The sequence below is a fragment of the Bufo gargarizans genome, chromosome 4, assembly GCF_014858855.1.
Source record: "Bufo gargarizans isolate SCDJY-AF-19 chromosome 4, ASM1485885v1, whole genome shotgun sequence".
Taxonomy (NCBI): domain Eukaryota; kingdom Metazoa; phylum Chordata; class Amphibia; order Anura; family Bufonidae; genus Bufo; species Bufo gargarizans.
In genome coordinates this window covers 305,875,974-305,891,016 of record NC_058083.1, presented here as the reverse complement: position 1 = coordinate 305,891,016, position 15,043 = coordinate 305,875,974, and the positions used below count along the sequence as shown (strand labels likewise).

At 40.4% G+C, this 15,043-nt stretch overlaps 1 protein-coding gene across 1 annotated transcript in view; it reads right to left on the bottom strand.

Moving 5' to 3' along the window:
• The window catches only part of NKAIN2 (sodium/potassium transporting ATPase interacting 2), an 850,529-nt gene that overhangs the window by 600,787 nt on the left and 234,699 nt on the right, over positions 1-15,043 (bottom strand). The window lies entirely within an intron of this gene.

Sequence of the window (15,043 nt, the reverse complement as noted above, 5' to 3'; positions counted from 1 at the left end):
ATACGGCGGCACTGCTGCTATATCAGGTAGCAAGTCCAGCAACGTCCTCTGGCTAATGCCGACAATGCAGTAATTGAATCTTCATGCGTGGTGCTCAGCATATAGAGAGAAAGCAAAATCGAATGCGACGTATAGAGAAGGTAACAAAGTATCATGTGGCACTCACCGAAGTAGTGAATATGTATCTCTTCATTCTTCCTTCTTCACGACAATAGTGGATGGAGTGCTGGGGCGGACAAACTATTGCAGATGATTAGCGACTACGGCCGTTTCGCGCGTACTATCGCGCTTCTTCTGGCCGCTATAGACGTCATCGCGCAATGTTGCGCTTTATAGAAGCAGCGCCCCGCAGCCGAAGCCATCAGCAACAGCTGTGCGCCGCAAGTTTTTGACGTTAAAACCATACATGTGGAGAAAACAGACACATGCAAATCAATACCAATGGTTAATTCAATCCTCATAGTCATATTAACATACTCATATATTGCGTGTCGCTGTACAATAGTATTACTAATTCATGTAGCATATAGAAGCATCTCTCAAAGGGTCCAAAAATCTTAACCTGACAAGGCTCAATACAAATGGGTTTCCTGTTGTCCTACTTCGAATCTTAAAGGAATACGGACATGTCATTTCTATCGTTCAGCCCTGCTGGTCCGGTGGCTCTGGTGAGTAGAATCCACCTTGCTTCCCTCTGCGGGAGCAGCCGGTGTCGATCTCCTCCCCTAAGGATGGGTAGAACCTGTTTCACTCGTGCAAAGGAAAGACAAGGCGGACGACCACCATGCGCAGCTCTGATATGGTCAATCACGCGGGGACATCCCTGACCTCAATGGATAGAATTGACATGTTCTTGTATTCGCTCAAAAAGTGGATGAATTGTTTTGCCAATATAAAATCCCTTACATGGACAAAAAACTACATAAACAACATAGGGTGTACGGCAAGTTATAAAATCCTGCACAATGTGTTTAACTCCTCCTATTTGTAGCCACTTGCTACACACATTTAATGCACAAAAAGAGCAATGCCCACACTTCTATTTTCCTCTTGATTTTTTGCTCGTGAGCCAAGTCTCCACCTGTGATTTGTGGAGTACGCTATTGACCAACTTATCTTTAAGAGTTGGACACTTTCTGAACATGACCAATGGTCGCTGACTAGTGAGATTGCTCAAAGCTAAATCCCCTTTCAACAGATCACATGATTTACCCTGTCAGGTGAATACCGTAAAAAAGTAAATCAAATAAAAAACGTGTCCCAAAAATATTTTTGTCACTATACATTACAAAAAGTGTAATACCAAATGATCAAAATGTAGTATGTACTCCAAAATTGTACCAATCAAACCATCACCTCATGCCGAAAAAACTGAGCCCCTAAAAAAGATAATCGCCTGAAAAATAAAAATTATATGGCTTTCAGAAAAAGGAGACACAAAAACATGATTTATTTCAAAAATGCTTTATTATGTAAAACTGAAACAAAATAAAAGTAGACATATTTGGTATTGTCGTGTCCATAACAACCTGTTCTATAAAAATAGCACATTATCTAACCTGCCAGGTGAACACTGTAATAAAAAACTAAAATAAAACTGTGCCAGAACAGCTATTTTTTTGTTACATTGCCCTGCAAAATATAGAGCAATTAAAAGCCATATATGCCACAAAATAGTACCAATAAAAGTGTCACCTTATCCTATAATTTCCAAAATGGGGTCACTTTTTTGGAGTTTCAACTCTAGGGGTGCATCAGGGCGTCTTTAAATGTCATATGGCAACTTAAAATTTTCCCAGTGAAATCTGCCCTCCAAAATCTATTGTCACAGTAACTCCTGTGACAGAGGCTAGAAAATCTGAGAGACTGGCTGCACACGGGGTTAACTGACAGTCTCTTGATTTTCAGTCTTGTTGCTTGGTAATGACCACACCTCTTGTCAGGTGCAGCTGTGGTCATTACTGCATTCACTATTTAGTTTGGTCTCACACTTCATACCATGCGGTTGATATTCTCTGCTTGGATTTGGAAGAGTTGGTGTGTGGACCTTTCCTGTGTTCCTGCTCATCCATTTTCTTTAAGTTAAGTTGTACTACTCTTTGTATTTGGTTGTTCCCCTGTGCTTGTTGTTACTAGGCCTAAGGGAGACGCTGGTTCGTTCACCTGGGAAGGAACCAGTAGTCTCACTCCCTTTCACTACCTGGAGGGCATTTTAGGGCTCCCAGGGTCTAGGTTACAGCTTAGGTATTTTCCCACCTTTGGGGTCTATACATACTGACAGAAGTCAGGGCCAGGTTTAGGGGTTTCCTAGGAGGTGACCTTTCCCCTCTCCCTAGCCTTGAGGCCTAGTTCTGTGTACCTCCCCTCCCCTTTATTTGTGACATCCATATAGCACTCCTTTCCTTCTGCCCCCTGCCGTTTGCCCGTACAACAGTTTACGACCACATGTGGGTTGTTTCTGTAAACTGTAGAATAGAGGTAATACCGTAAATATTTTGTTTTATTTGGCTGTTAACCCTTGATGTGTTACAGAAAAAAAAATGGAAAAAAGATAAATTTTTAAATGTAATCTCCCTTTTCCTTTAATTCTTGTGAAACAATTAAAGGGTTAACAAAGTTTTTAAAAATCAGTTTTGAATAACTTGAGGGGTGTAGTTTCATTTAAGGGTGGTTTCAACCATGTAAGCCCCATAAAGTGAGTTTAGAATTAAAGTGGTCCTTTAAAAAGTGGGTTTCGGAAATTTTCTTAAAATTCTAAGCCTTATAAGAACTTAAAAATAAAATGACATTTACAAAATGATGCAAACATATGGGAAATGTAAAGTTTGCTAATTTTTCCCAATTTTCTGTAAATTTGGGATTTTTTAATAAATAAAGGTGAATTATATTGACTAAAAATGTTCACTATCGTGAAGTACCATGTGTCCCGAATGGCTTGGATAGGTAAAAGCGTTCCAAAGTTATTACCACATAAAGTGACACATGTCAAGTTTCCAAATAACGGCCTGGTCCTTAAAGTGACAAATGGCAAGGTCCTTAAGGTTTTAAAGCCTACCTGTCCAGTAAATAAGTAATTAGAGGTAAATATAAGAAATGTTGTAATATATCTTGTTAAAGAAAATGCTAACATCAGCTATTATCAGGCTGTTTTTATCTTTCTGCTTTTAACATTGACATCTATGGAGAGAGGAGGGGGCTTCTGGTTGAAAGTCACAAAAACTGCAGTTTCTTAGCTCAGCTACACTACACTTTTGACTCTACTATAGATAGTAAAATAAGGCACTACCAATGTTCAGAGCAAGGTAATGCATCACGTTCTAGATGGCAGTAGCCTCCTCATACATTCTCTTTTCTCCATAGACATTTGTGTGTGAGGCAGGAGATAAAAGGCTGAGTAAAGGGAAAGAAGAGGAAAGCAGTCTGAGAAGCTCACGAGGAAGCATAATTCTTTAATTAGATATTTTACAAAAATGTCTATATTTACATGTACTATTCATTTCTGAAAACGTGTTTATACCTTGAGGTGCAATTTAATATTAAGCAGTTAAATATTCTATCTAGAACAATTAGTACTAGTATAGAGGAAGTAAAATAAATTGTTGCAGTATTAAGAAAAGGTTTTATATTGTTACTATTTGCAAATTACCAATTAATGTCCTTTGTCAGTAATGGACATTAAAAAGATACTTTTAAATCCACAAAATTCATGTAAGATTTTCATAAGCTAACAAATTTTATAGCTACATATTTGTCATGTAAACCGTATGTGTACTAAGAAAGGAAAACCACAGAAACTAGTAAAGTGAGCCAATTACAATAACTAACATTAATTTGTAATTTTCACACAAAGAGTACTTCAAGCACTACAAAAGATCAATTGGTACAACGTAAGCATTTGAGGACATAACCTGTAATTTTGAAACAAAACAAAAGATACAAGGAAATAGTCATGTAACGCAGACTACAATTTTTCAATAATTCTCGGTTGTGTTTATAAACAATTTTCATGGCAAGCTGTGATTTTTGGCTGCTGAGATGCAGGAGAATAACTATATATAATTTATTGTTCCAAACATCTTTTTGAAGGCAACTCAGACAATTTCACTTCTTTTGTAATACTATAATATGGTACAGACTAGTACATATAATACATTAAGACACTAACATGATTGCAATAAATCACATGCATTTTGAAACCCAGGCACACCATTAGGTTAGACAGGCAATACATTTACATCCAGGTTTACTTGCTGCTCGTCTTTATTCAGTCTGTTCTTTTTTTCCAATTTTTTTATTTTATTGAGATTTTTTTTCTCGCTTCTGCAGCAATTGATTTAGTTTTTGCTGGGTTTAAGCAACTTTGTCATAATGTCATTGCTATACAATAAATTTGATCTTACAACAGAGTGGCTTAGGACATTCTCCTCAGTTTGAAATGCCTACCGCTATGCATCTGATAATGGTTACATATCTGGAGCCTAATCTGTAACCACCGTAGATTTGAGCCTTGTTGCCTTCTAAAGATGTTGGTAAAGGGGTTATCCGATTTCAGAAACATGCCCCACATGTGCCAGGCCCCTCATAGGTAATATACTTACCCCACTCCCCGTGCCGCTCCTGGTCCCCACGCCGCCGCTGCTGCTTCTCCCTGCACACCGATAAAAACATCCGGTGTGAGGGGGAGCAGCCAATAGTAGGTGGGGATGGGGACAAGCCTCTTTAGCCCTCCTCTTATGTTAGCTTTCTGTTACTATCCATGATGTTAACGAGTCAGTTTTGACCCGTGTCTTAAATCAGCCATAAAATACCCTCTGAACAATTATTTTTCATCCAATTTGTTTCTTACCTCTTGGTTACCTTGTTAGGCTTCTTTATCCTTGAAAAGATTGGTTTTAATATTTTTGGTGTGACCCCTTAGACCTTTCTAAATCTTCTCACTCTTGCATGCTGCATATTGGAGATGATTACTCTGCAAGTCAGCAACTCTGAAATGTATTGGTCCTATGTTTCTTTACTTTATTTAGAGAAGCAGACAAGCAGGCAAAGAGATGGGCCCCTCCCTAACTACAGCTCACAGGGTTGAGAGGGGATCGGCTGTCAGTGTTACTAAGCAGAGAGAGTGTTTATGATTTCAGTTTTGGCACTTATTAGTATCCTATAATCCTATATTATAACTGGATCAGAATTGACCCTAACACCATAAACGTCTTAATTTTCACCACAGTATTTTATAATTTAGTGAAAAGGATTCTTTTTCTATTACATTGTTTAAATAGAGGTTCCTGACAAAGTAAAAAAATCTTGATGCAATAAACAAATTTATGTGATACTTATAGACATTCAAAACCTGAAAACGGGTAGTTTCTGACCCTAACACAAGAGGAGGGTTAACTACACCCGCGTGCAGCCGGAGGTGGCACAGGGAGCGGGGAGCAGGGTAAGTAAATTACCTGTGAGGGGCCCGGCACATGGGGGGGATGTTTCTGAAATTGGATAAACCCTTTAAGGATACTTTCACACTGGCTATTTGGGCGGATCTATCATGGATCTGCAAAAACGGAACAGTTACAATAATACAACCACATGCATCCTTCATGAACTGATCCGTTTGTATTATCTGTAACATAGCTGAGACGGATCCGTCATGAACTCCATTGAAAGTAAATGGGAGACGAATCAGTTTTCTATTGTGCCAGATTGTGTGAGAGATCAGTCCCCATTGACTTACATTGTGTGCCAGGACAGATCCGTTTGGCTCAGTTTTGTCAAGGGGACAGCAAAACGCTTTGGTGTCCGGCTCTAGAGCGGAATGGAGACTGATCGGAGGCAAACTGATGCATTCTGAGCAATCATTTTCCATTCAGAATGCATTAGGGCAAAACTGATCCGTTTTAGACCGCTTGTGAGAGCCGATGACGAATCTCACAAACGGAAAGCCAAAACGCGAGTGTGAAAGTAACCTAAGTCACCAACAGACATGTGTCTGTTGCTGAGTGAATAAGAAGATATCAGGCTCATTAAAGTTTTAGAATAGGGCCAGGTAGGCACCCACCTGACAGGGACAGTCTAGTAGTCTTATTTATGTTGCCAAATCCTCAGCAGCTAGCTATAGCCATCCAGAAGATCCCTCTGGAAATACATAGGAAGATGGAGGAACCCATGTATTAAAGGGAGTCTGTCACCAACCTGACCAGTTTTAAACCAATCCCATAGTTCAGTGGGACACAAAGACATGACACAGATGGTACCGTTGTTTAGTTTTTCAGATCATCCAAATCGCCCAAAAAGTAGTTTTTATGATATGCTAATGAGCCGTTGCAAGTGCCCAGGGGCGGAGAGTTTGCTGAAAGTGCTCAAGTTCTCCTGCCTCATTCGCTCCTAACTCCGCCCCTCAGTAAGCTTCGGTCAGCCCTGTGGCTCTGTGACATCATATTTCCCTATAAGCCGTCCGTGCGTCGCAGAGGCACAGAGATATGCAGTGCGAATGCGCTGATTTTACGCCAGTAACTGGCGCATGCGCACTGCATATCTCTGTGCCTCTTCCCACTGTGGGCAGAACACTGTGCATGCCCGGGCCCGGCAGCGATGCGCGAACGGCCTATAGGGATATATGATGTCACAGAGCCACAGGGCTAGCCGGAGTTTACTGAGGGGCGGATTTAGGAGTGAATTAGGCAGGGGAACTTGGGCACTTTCAGCAAACTCTCTGCCCCTGGACGGCTCATTAGCATATCATAAAAACTACTTTTTGGCCGATTTGGATGATCTGAAAAGCGAAACAAAGGTAACATCTGTGTCATGTCTTTGTGTCCCACTAAACTATGTGATCGGTTTTAAAACCGGTCAGGTTGGTGACAGACTCCCTTTAAGCATTATGCTCACAATCCATCAATGAGAGACTCTGTGGCTATCAAGTTGTACTACTGTATGTGAAACCTAACCATCAAAGGAATAGGTGAATGGGTGAATAATTTAATATACATCTGGTCTGAGAAATATGTTATGTATATATTCCAATATTTGCATATTCAGATGCAGGATGTTGTGTACAGGGCAGCATAATTGGCCTTGATTTAAATAGGTGTGATTCCATAACATGGAGTATTTATGTGGCTAAAGTATAAGTCAATTTTAATATATTGAAAAAAAGTTAAGTTTTAGGATGTTTTTGTATTTACAACGTTTACATCTCTTATACTTGTTTCCATGGTGGCAGACTACGAGCAGACTCTGTTGTCTGGCCCTGCAGTTATACTTCATTCTATCTGCCCCCTAAATCCATATTAATAAATAAGATAATCTAAAAGTAGCAACACAGTATACTTGCAGGTTCTGCTCTCCTAAATGTATATGCCCACTGGGAAAGAAATAGGTATTAAATTGAGCAGGTTCCTGCCTAGACTGAGGTCACCCTGCCGTGGTAGGTGGGCACAGATGTGTTTTGATCAAAATATATTTGCTAGGAATCTCAAAGTTATTGATCATATCAAAATGGGATTATATATAACCTTTAGTATTTCGTCTTATAAGAGTGTTGTTATATTAAACAACATATCAGAAAATATGATGCATAAACCACAATTTCTGTAATTGGATCAAAATTTTTAGCTAGTTTTTAAAAAAGCTGCACCACCATTACCATGTGCCTGGTTTAACAGTGAATTTACTGATGACAGATCCCTTTAATAAATCTCTCACATTGTGTCATTGAGACATGTGCAATCAATGTAGAAAACAGATAAACTAATCAATACAAACAGCACAGGCTTATTGCTAAAACATATAACTTTTACTGTTATAAAGTACATTCTGAATGGATCTGTCTTTCAAGCTGGTTATCCAGTTTTAATTACATATGACAGAAAACCTCCTGACTTCCAGTGCTCAAATGAAAGAGGCAATTAAAAACTGAGATCTGGACAGGTGAAATTTTCTTTCAAATCAAACATTTCATAAGGTTTCAAAAGGTCTGAATAACTGAACAATTTTTAACACTTATATAGTATAACTAAAAGTGGTGTTCTCAATTATGGCATTTCCAGAAGAATTTCCAAGGAGAAATATGATAACTTGATCTTTGCTTGGTAAGTAATAATGGTTGCATATTATTATAATTATTATTTTAAAGCGCCATTAATTCCATGGTACTGTAGATATGAAAAAAGGGTCTAAGAACATAACATTAGGCAGTAAATATAAAAGGAAAGGGGAACAAGACTATGGGTGAGAATGGAAGCTGCTCATAGGGTAGTATAGTAGCAGCAGGATTACTAGAGTTTGTAAGCTTTCCTAAAAAGGTGGATTTTCTGGTTGCTTTGTAGGTTTGCTGGTGGGAGAGAGTCTAATGTGTTGGAGTAGCAAGTTCCAGAGTATGGTGGATTCATGGGAAAAATCCTGGAAAGGATGATGAGGAGAACAAAGAAGGCGTTCAATGAGGACTAGAGTTTATTTGTGGAAAAGCTTTGTGAGATTAGGTCACAGATGTATGGATAAGACAGGCTGTGGATGACTTTGTATTTCGTTGTTAATATTTCAACTGAGCAATGGATAACCAGTGAAGGGACTGACTGAGTGGAGCGGCAGAGGTGTAACTAAGGGAAAAACCAAATAACTTGTCAGAAGAATGGAGAGTGGATGCAAGAGCATTAGATGGAATGCCACAGAGAAGGGTATTGCAGTATATTTTTTTTAAGAGATGAGGAAGTCATGCACTAGCATTTTTGCTGACTCGAGCTTGAGTAAGGAGCATTTAAACTTTTTTTTAGATGAATGCAGAAGTAGATGGAAAGTCCTAGACATCCCAAGACAGCAAACTTTTTTGAGACTAGGGAAACTGTATATGTGTTAACTGTGACTGAAGGTTCAGATAGTGGGATTCAATGAGATGAGGACATATAATTAATTCAATTTACTTCATTTTGAGTTTTAGAAAACAGGAAGATAAGGATGAGCATATAATTGATATACACTCTGGAACTCTGGATAGCAGAGAGGTGACAGCCTAGGGTTGGACTGGGGTAAGGTTCCGGACAGGGTTGCTCTTATCAGGGCGGATGGGCTGTGGTTAGGCTATCAGGGCCAGAATAGCACCCCCCTGTAGGGCAATATCAGGGACAGTTCTTTGCCCACCCTGTCCTTCAATACAACATCATCATCTAGCCCAGGGATAGATGTTTTTTGCTTTCCCAACGGGATTCATGGATGTGCACTGGAACCCCCGGGTTGTGGTAGGACATATGGTTTCTGATTTGGTGCTGCCGAGCACCTGATTTAGTGCCACTGAGCACTTGTTATTGCCTACCACATCTATGCTTTTTGCTTAACTTTAATAATTAAATTTATTTTCATTTTGAGGGATATCTTTTCCATTCACACGTCCGCAAAATGGGTCTGCATCCATTCTGCAATTTTGCAGAACGGGTGCAGACCCATTCATTTTCAATGGGGCTAGAATGGGCTGTCCGCTTTTGTTTTTCCGCAAAAAAATAGAACATGTTCTATTCTTGTCCGCAATTGCAGACAAGATTAGACATTTCTATTATAATGCCGGCAATGTGCGATCTGCAAATTGCGGAATGCACATTGCCAGTGTCCGTTTTTTGCGGATCCGCAAAACACTTACGGACGTGCGAATGGACCCTCATAGTAACATTATTAAAGGTTACGTTTTATCTTTATGTATATTCTAATGGATTGCCTTTCTTGTACAATGTTATAATTATACTTTCTATGTTAGAAAGTATATTATAGTGCATTTGTACTGTGCAGGTATATAGAGGGACAAGCGTTTTTGGAACAAATAATTTCTACTGGTGTGATATACCAGTCACCCCCCAAAAAAAACCTGATTGAAGCGAGGTGTTATATACCAATATACTTTCTTTATAGTGCATTTGGGTACTGTATAGTGCATTTGCGCATGCGCGTACGCAAAAATTATATTGCCGATATTTCGCATTGAAAAAAATAATGAATGGAGATCGTAAATTCGAATAATACATCTGGTATGTCACTGTCCATGTTGTGGGACTCTTTGTGCACTTCTAGTAATTATTTCTTGGCTGCAAATATGAGCTGAAGGTTTTTCAGGTTCGCCTGCCATTAACTGTCCTGGCAGATGTTCGTCCATCACTACTAACAACCACTCACTCACATTACAAATTCTATTATTTCTTGTCAACACGGACTTGGTTCTCCACTAGATCTCCTTGAACCTCACCAACTAAACGTATGTTGTCTTCCACTCATACACCTCTTTCTTGTCTCACACTCTTTTCTGTTGTCCTGGAACTCCTACTCTCCTCCATCCATACGTTTATCCTAAGAAAGCATAGAATAAAATAGCTTCAGAATCACTTTCATGCTGATGACACTGAAATCTACCTCTATAGCTCAGACAGCATCGGACTGGTACCAAAGGATTGTCCGGTGGGCACAGGCTCTGTTACCATGGTGGGCCCTAAAGGTCCAGATGAAAAAAAAATACACTTGGAGCTGCCTTTGGATCCAATAATTTGCAACTAGGATCTAGACCTATTAGACTTTATTGCTGATATGTGTTTGGGCCCTGAGAATAATTTGAAATGGCCCTAGTGAGCCCCTAGCCCCAAGGCCCCTGACTTCCAGGTGATCACTATATAGATCTATGTGTTTTTGACTCATTATAAAAGTATATTATAAGTATATTGCACCCCTCTGTGCATCACACATATCGATAGCACACCTATACTAGTGCTTAAAATGACTTTTGTGGCCCTATTAGCTAACGTTTGGGGTCCCTAACAGCCTGTCCCTGCTCCACACAGCAACCTCTCCCTACACTGGTAAAACACTGAATGTAAATGGCGGCCAGATCAGGTTTATTTATAAGGTAGGGGGTATATCCATGTGCTGAAATGTCTCAATTGGCTGTCCTGCACCACCTGATGGATGTGTCATGGGTCAAAGTTCTTCACAATGTAAAAGAATATGGCGGGCGCGAATATCTCCATATGTTCGCATGTTTGGCGAATCGCGAACAAGCAAAGTTCACCGCGAAATGACCGCTGGGCAAACCGCAAGGCCATCTCTAGTTGCTAGTGTAGACAGATGAGGGTAGGTCTAGAAGGTAGAGCACAGATTAGTTTTGTGAGATTTTAAATTGAGCGATGACGTTGGTAGCCAGCTTGTAGATGGTTGAAAAGAGATTTGAATAAGACTTTTGAGGCAAACAGGGTTAGTGAGAAAAAGTGAAACCTGAACCAAGAAGAAATGGTGTAAGCATGGCTTTTAAAGGGTGGGTTTGATGGTTTCCTATTTAGTTTAGGATTGTTCAGTAATGGGTTGAAGAAGAGATTAGTCAGATCTAAATTAAACACAGAAATACATTGCATATGAGGTGTGGAGGGAATTGGCCAAGTTTTCAGGTGGTAATATTCTTAGCTGAGATGAGAGATGTGTAAGGGAATGAATGAACTGTCTTTCTGTGGAGTATATTTTCTTCCAGCATTACTCTTGCACCTGTTTGTTTGTTTTTTATCACGTTGGTGTGCCAGGGCAACCTATTTATTTGTTGAGTTGTCTTTTTGCATGAGAGAAGCTGAATTAATTGTGGTGTTATAGAAAACAGTGGCTGCATTTATGACTGCATATAGGAGGAGAGAAAGTGCACATATCTGAGACTACTTGGCTATACAAGGCTTTCTAGGACTGAAGGATAGTGTGAATCTTTAAAGAGCATCTGTCAGCATGATCAGCCATAGTAAACTAGGTGCACTGCATGGTAGGGCTGAGTGCAACACAACTGCTGTTTCAGCAATCAGAGGTGTTATTTTAGAGAAATGTATATTTTTATTGTTAGGTTAGTCAGGTGGTCGCAGCACCAAGGGGCTGGACTAGCCCTTCAGGACACTGATTCCCTTCCTTACCTCGTCACCACTCCACCGCCTGCACTGACAGAGCCAAACATCCTCACTGTGTGGATACCTGTCCCAGAAATCTTGTGCATGTACCTGCAAGAGTATAGTCGGTGCTTGTCAGAACAGAGACCCCATTCTGAGATTCAAACTGCGCATGCGTTTATTTGTACTTTCGCTGGAACTCAGAGTTAGAACAGCTGTTTTGAGACCTTTATGCTGTGCTGAGCTGGATTGATCACGCTGACAGATGCTTTTTAAGCTTGTTGGATGATATCTGGAGAATTCTGTAGCAACAAACATCCCACTCAAATACAATTTTAGTTAAACTGAGGCTTGGTCACTTCTATTTTTCACTAATTTATTATACATTTTTACATTTACCCACAAAGGCACCCTAACATTTATTCATACAGCTTGTTACATAAAAGTGTTACATACTCTGTCAGCACCTCGGGAGAGAAATAATAGAGGAAACTGTACAAAACCAGTCTGTTTCCTGACCTTCATGCTGTGCTCAGCAGACATTTATTGGTAAGAATGTGCTAATTCAACAGACAGAACAGTTCCTCGGAAAGGGGTCATTCTAAGTGACAGAAGCTCTATTCTAATGCTGCTGCTATTCTCTATTACATGATAGGAATTCTATAAGATGACAGCTGAGGAAGATACAGACTGACTCATCCCTTAATAATAGAAGGTGGATTGCTCTATGCTGACACTAATGACACAACCTTTTTACAGAAAAGTCATGAAAACAGAACAGTTCTATTGCTCGTCTAAGGTGGGGATCTCATACTGGATATGACAGCAAGAGTAAAACACATACTTATTCCCCTTTTTGTTTAAGTAGATGTGACTCCTGGCAGATCGCTGCTGCCAAACAGAAGCTATTATTTTCACTGCACCAATTACAAATGACACTGTCAAGTTGGTTATTCATTTGCTATCAACAAAGCTTTAAATGAAATATAGTGCATGTCCACATCATATACACAGTGGAGTCCCATTATTATGACCACCCGCTAATATCTAGAGTAATCAGCGTGTACAGCACAGACAGCAGCTAGATGGTCTGGGAGTGACTCAATAAATGCCTGGTAGGTTGTCACAGGTATCTGGAACCATGCTGACTACAGTGCATCCCACAGCTGCTGAAGGGTGCATGGGGTATGATCAATAGAGTAAACAATAGAGTAAACAAAGTTAAACAAAGTTCTTGAAAATTTGGCTTCGTCAAATTTTAGAAAAAAAAATTAGCTTAGTGATGAATTACTTCAGGAGGTGGGTCTGGGCCACAGGGATAGGTGAGCAGAGCAGAGACAGCCTCCAGTCATTGCTGTAACAATGCGTAAGTGCACTTGTGAGCAGTGTATGGCCCTGTCAGAGCCGATGCAGTGGAGCAGCCAAAGGGTAACACCAGGGCCACCTAAGGAGATATTACAGCGTTGTAATACAGGACAATGCCGGTAAAGGGCATCTGTGACAAGCAGAGTCAGAATCAGAACAGCAACAGCATCACTGCTGTTGGCCATAAACACAGAAAAGAGCACCTGTTGAGTAGAGATGCTGATTACACAGGGAAGTGAAAGAAACCAGCTCTCAGTATGAATTGTTGCCCAGTATTGATCTTAACTGAATTAAAGAGACCACTATTGCTAACGCTATAGGTAGAATTTACACAGTTGTTCAAACAGAAGCACATATGTGGATTTGTTCCCCTACCACTTGCTTTGGAACTGAGACTTGTTTTGTTAAAGGAATTATCCTGTGAGTGATGTAAAAAATGAAAATAAGATATCATATAATATATGACTGTCTCTTTTCACCAAAATTAGGACCAGCTCTGTACCTCACCTGCATCCTAAAGATGGTCCTACATTTATGAGAGCCTTTTCATGATTAAAAGTGTTTTAATGGGTACAGAAATGTACAGCTAATATATGTGATCAGAATAAGTGTCCATTATGGTGACCAGAGACATGGAACAAGCCTTTTATACGTGGTTTCTCTAACTGTTCTATGCTTTGGAGTCCTTTAAAATAGTTTTAAAAGGAGTTTTTTCGAGCAGGGCAAATAAAAACAATAGATGTCTGTGGGATTAAAAAAAAAAACAATTAAGAAAATGGCAGACCCTAAGGATGCTGTGATTTTAAAAAAAAATAGACCCAAAAAACATACCTCAAGGATGAAAAGATGCCAGTGCATGGAAGTCTATTTCAAATAGACTTTCATGCAGCATCTAGAGCTGGCATTTTTGCCTACAAAAAAACATGAAAGATGCACCAAAACTAGTGATGATCGATTATGCTTGGCCGAACACCTGTCAAGTAACGCATGTGCTCGAGCGCCATGCTCGAGTCACCTCCTCACACGTTTATTGGCTGCGTAGCAGCCAATAAATGTGCAGGTAAGTACTTCCCTCACTGTAATGCTGGTAGCCATATTGGCTACTGGCATTACAGTGATTGGCTGGTCGGAATGCGATATAGCACCCAATGATGCATGTTCGGTTCATTCGCAGTCAGGGAGAGCTGAGCATAGGAAGGGACAGAGAGTGTAGGGAGTGTAATAGGAAGATTTTTATACAAAATACTTTTCAGAGACCCAAAAATCCTTTTGGGTCCCGTAACATCACACGTCCCCTGACCAACGCAGTTACTGGGAAGGTCCACTTAACCACGGAAACATGGACAAGTACATTCGGCCAGGGACGCTACATTATCGTGATGGCACACTGGGTGAATGTTGTGGAGGCCGGTAGTGAGACATACCCTGGGATGGCATAGGTGCTACCGACACCAAGGATTGCGGGGCCTACGTCGATCAGGGTTTTACGCTAGCACCTACGTTAGTGGCTCCAAACCCCACTTCTCCTACTCCGTCTCCTCCTCCACTTCAACCTCCTATTTATCAGTGTGCAGTCCAAGTCAGTGATCGGTCGGTAGCTGGAAGCAGTGTAGCACTGCAGTGGGGAAGCGGCAACAGGCCGTGCTGCAGCAGAGCTGTGGCAGGGGATAAGTGTCACCGCCACTTCTGTGAGAAGGTCTGTTAGATGTTCTTCTCTACCTGCATGAAGTTCTTTGTTTTGGTTTCACTTTGTCATCTCCTTTCCTTCTCCCAGCTGTCACCTATTTACACAAATTGTC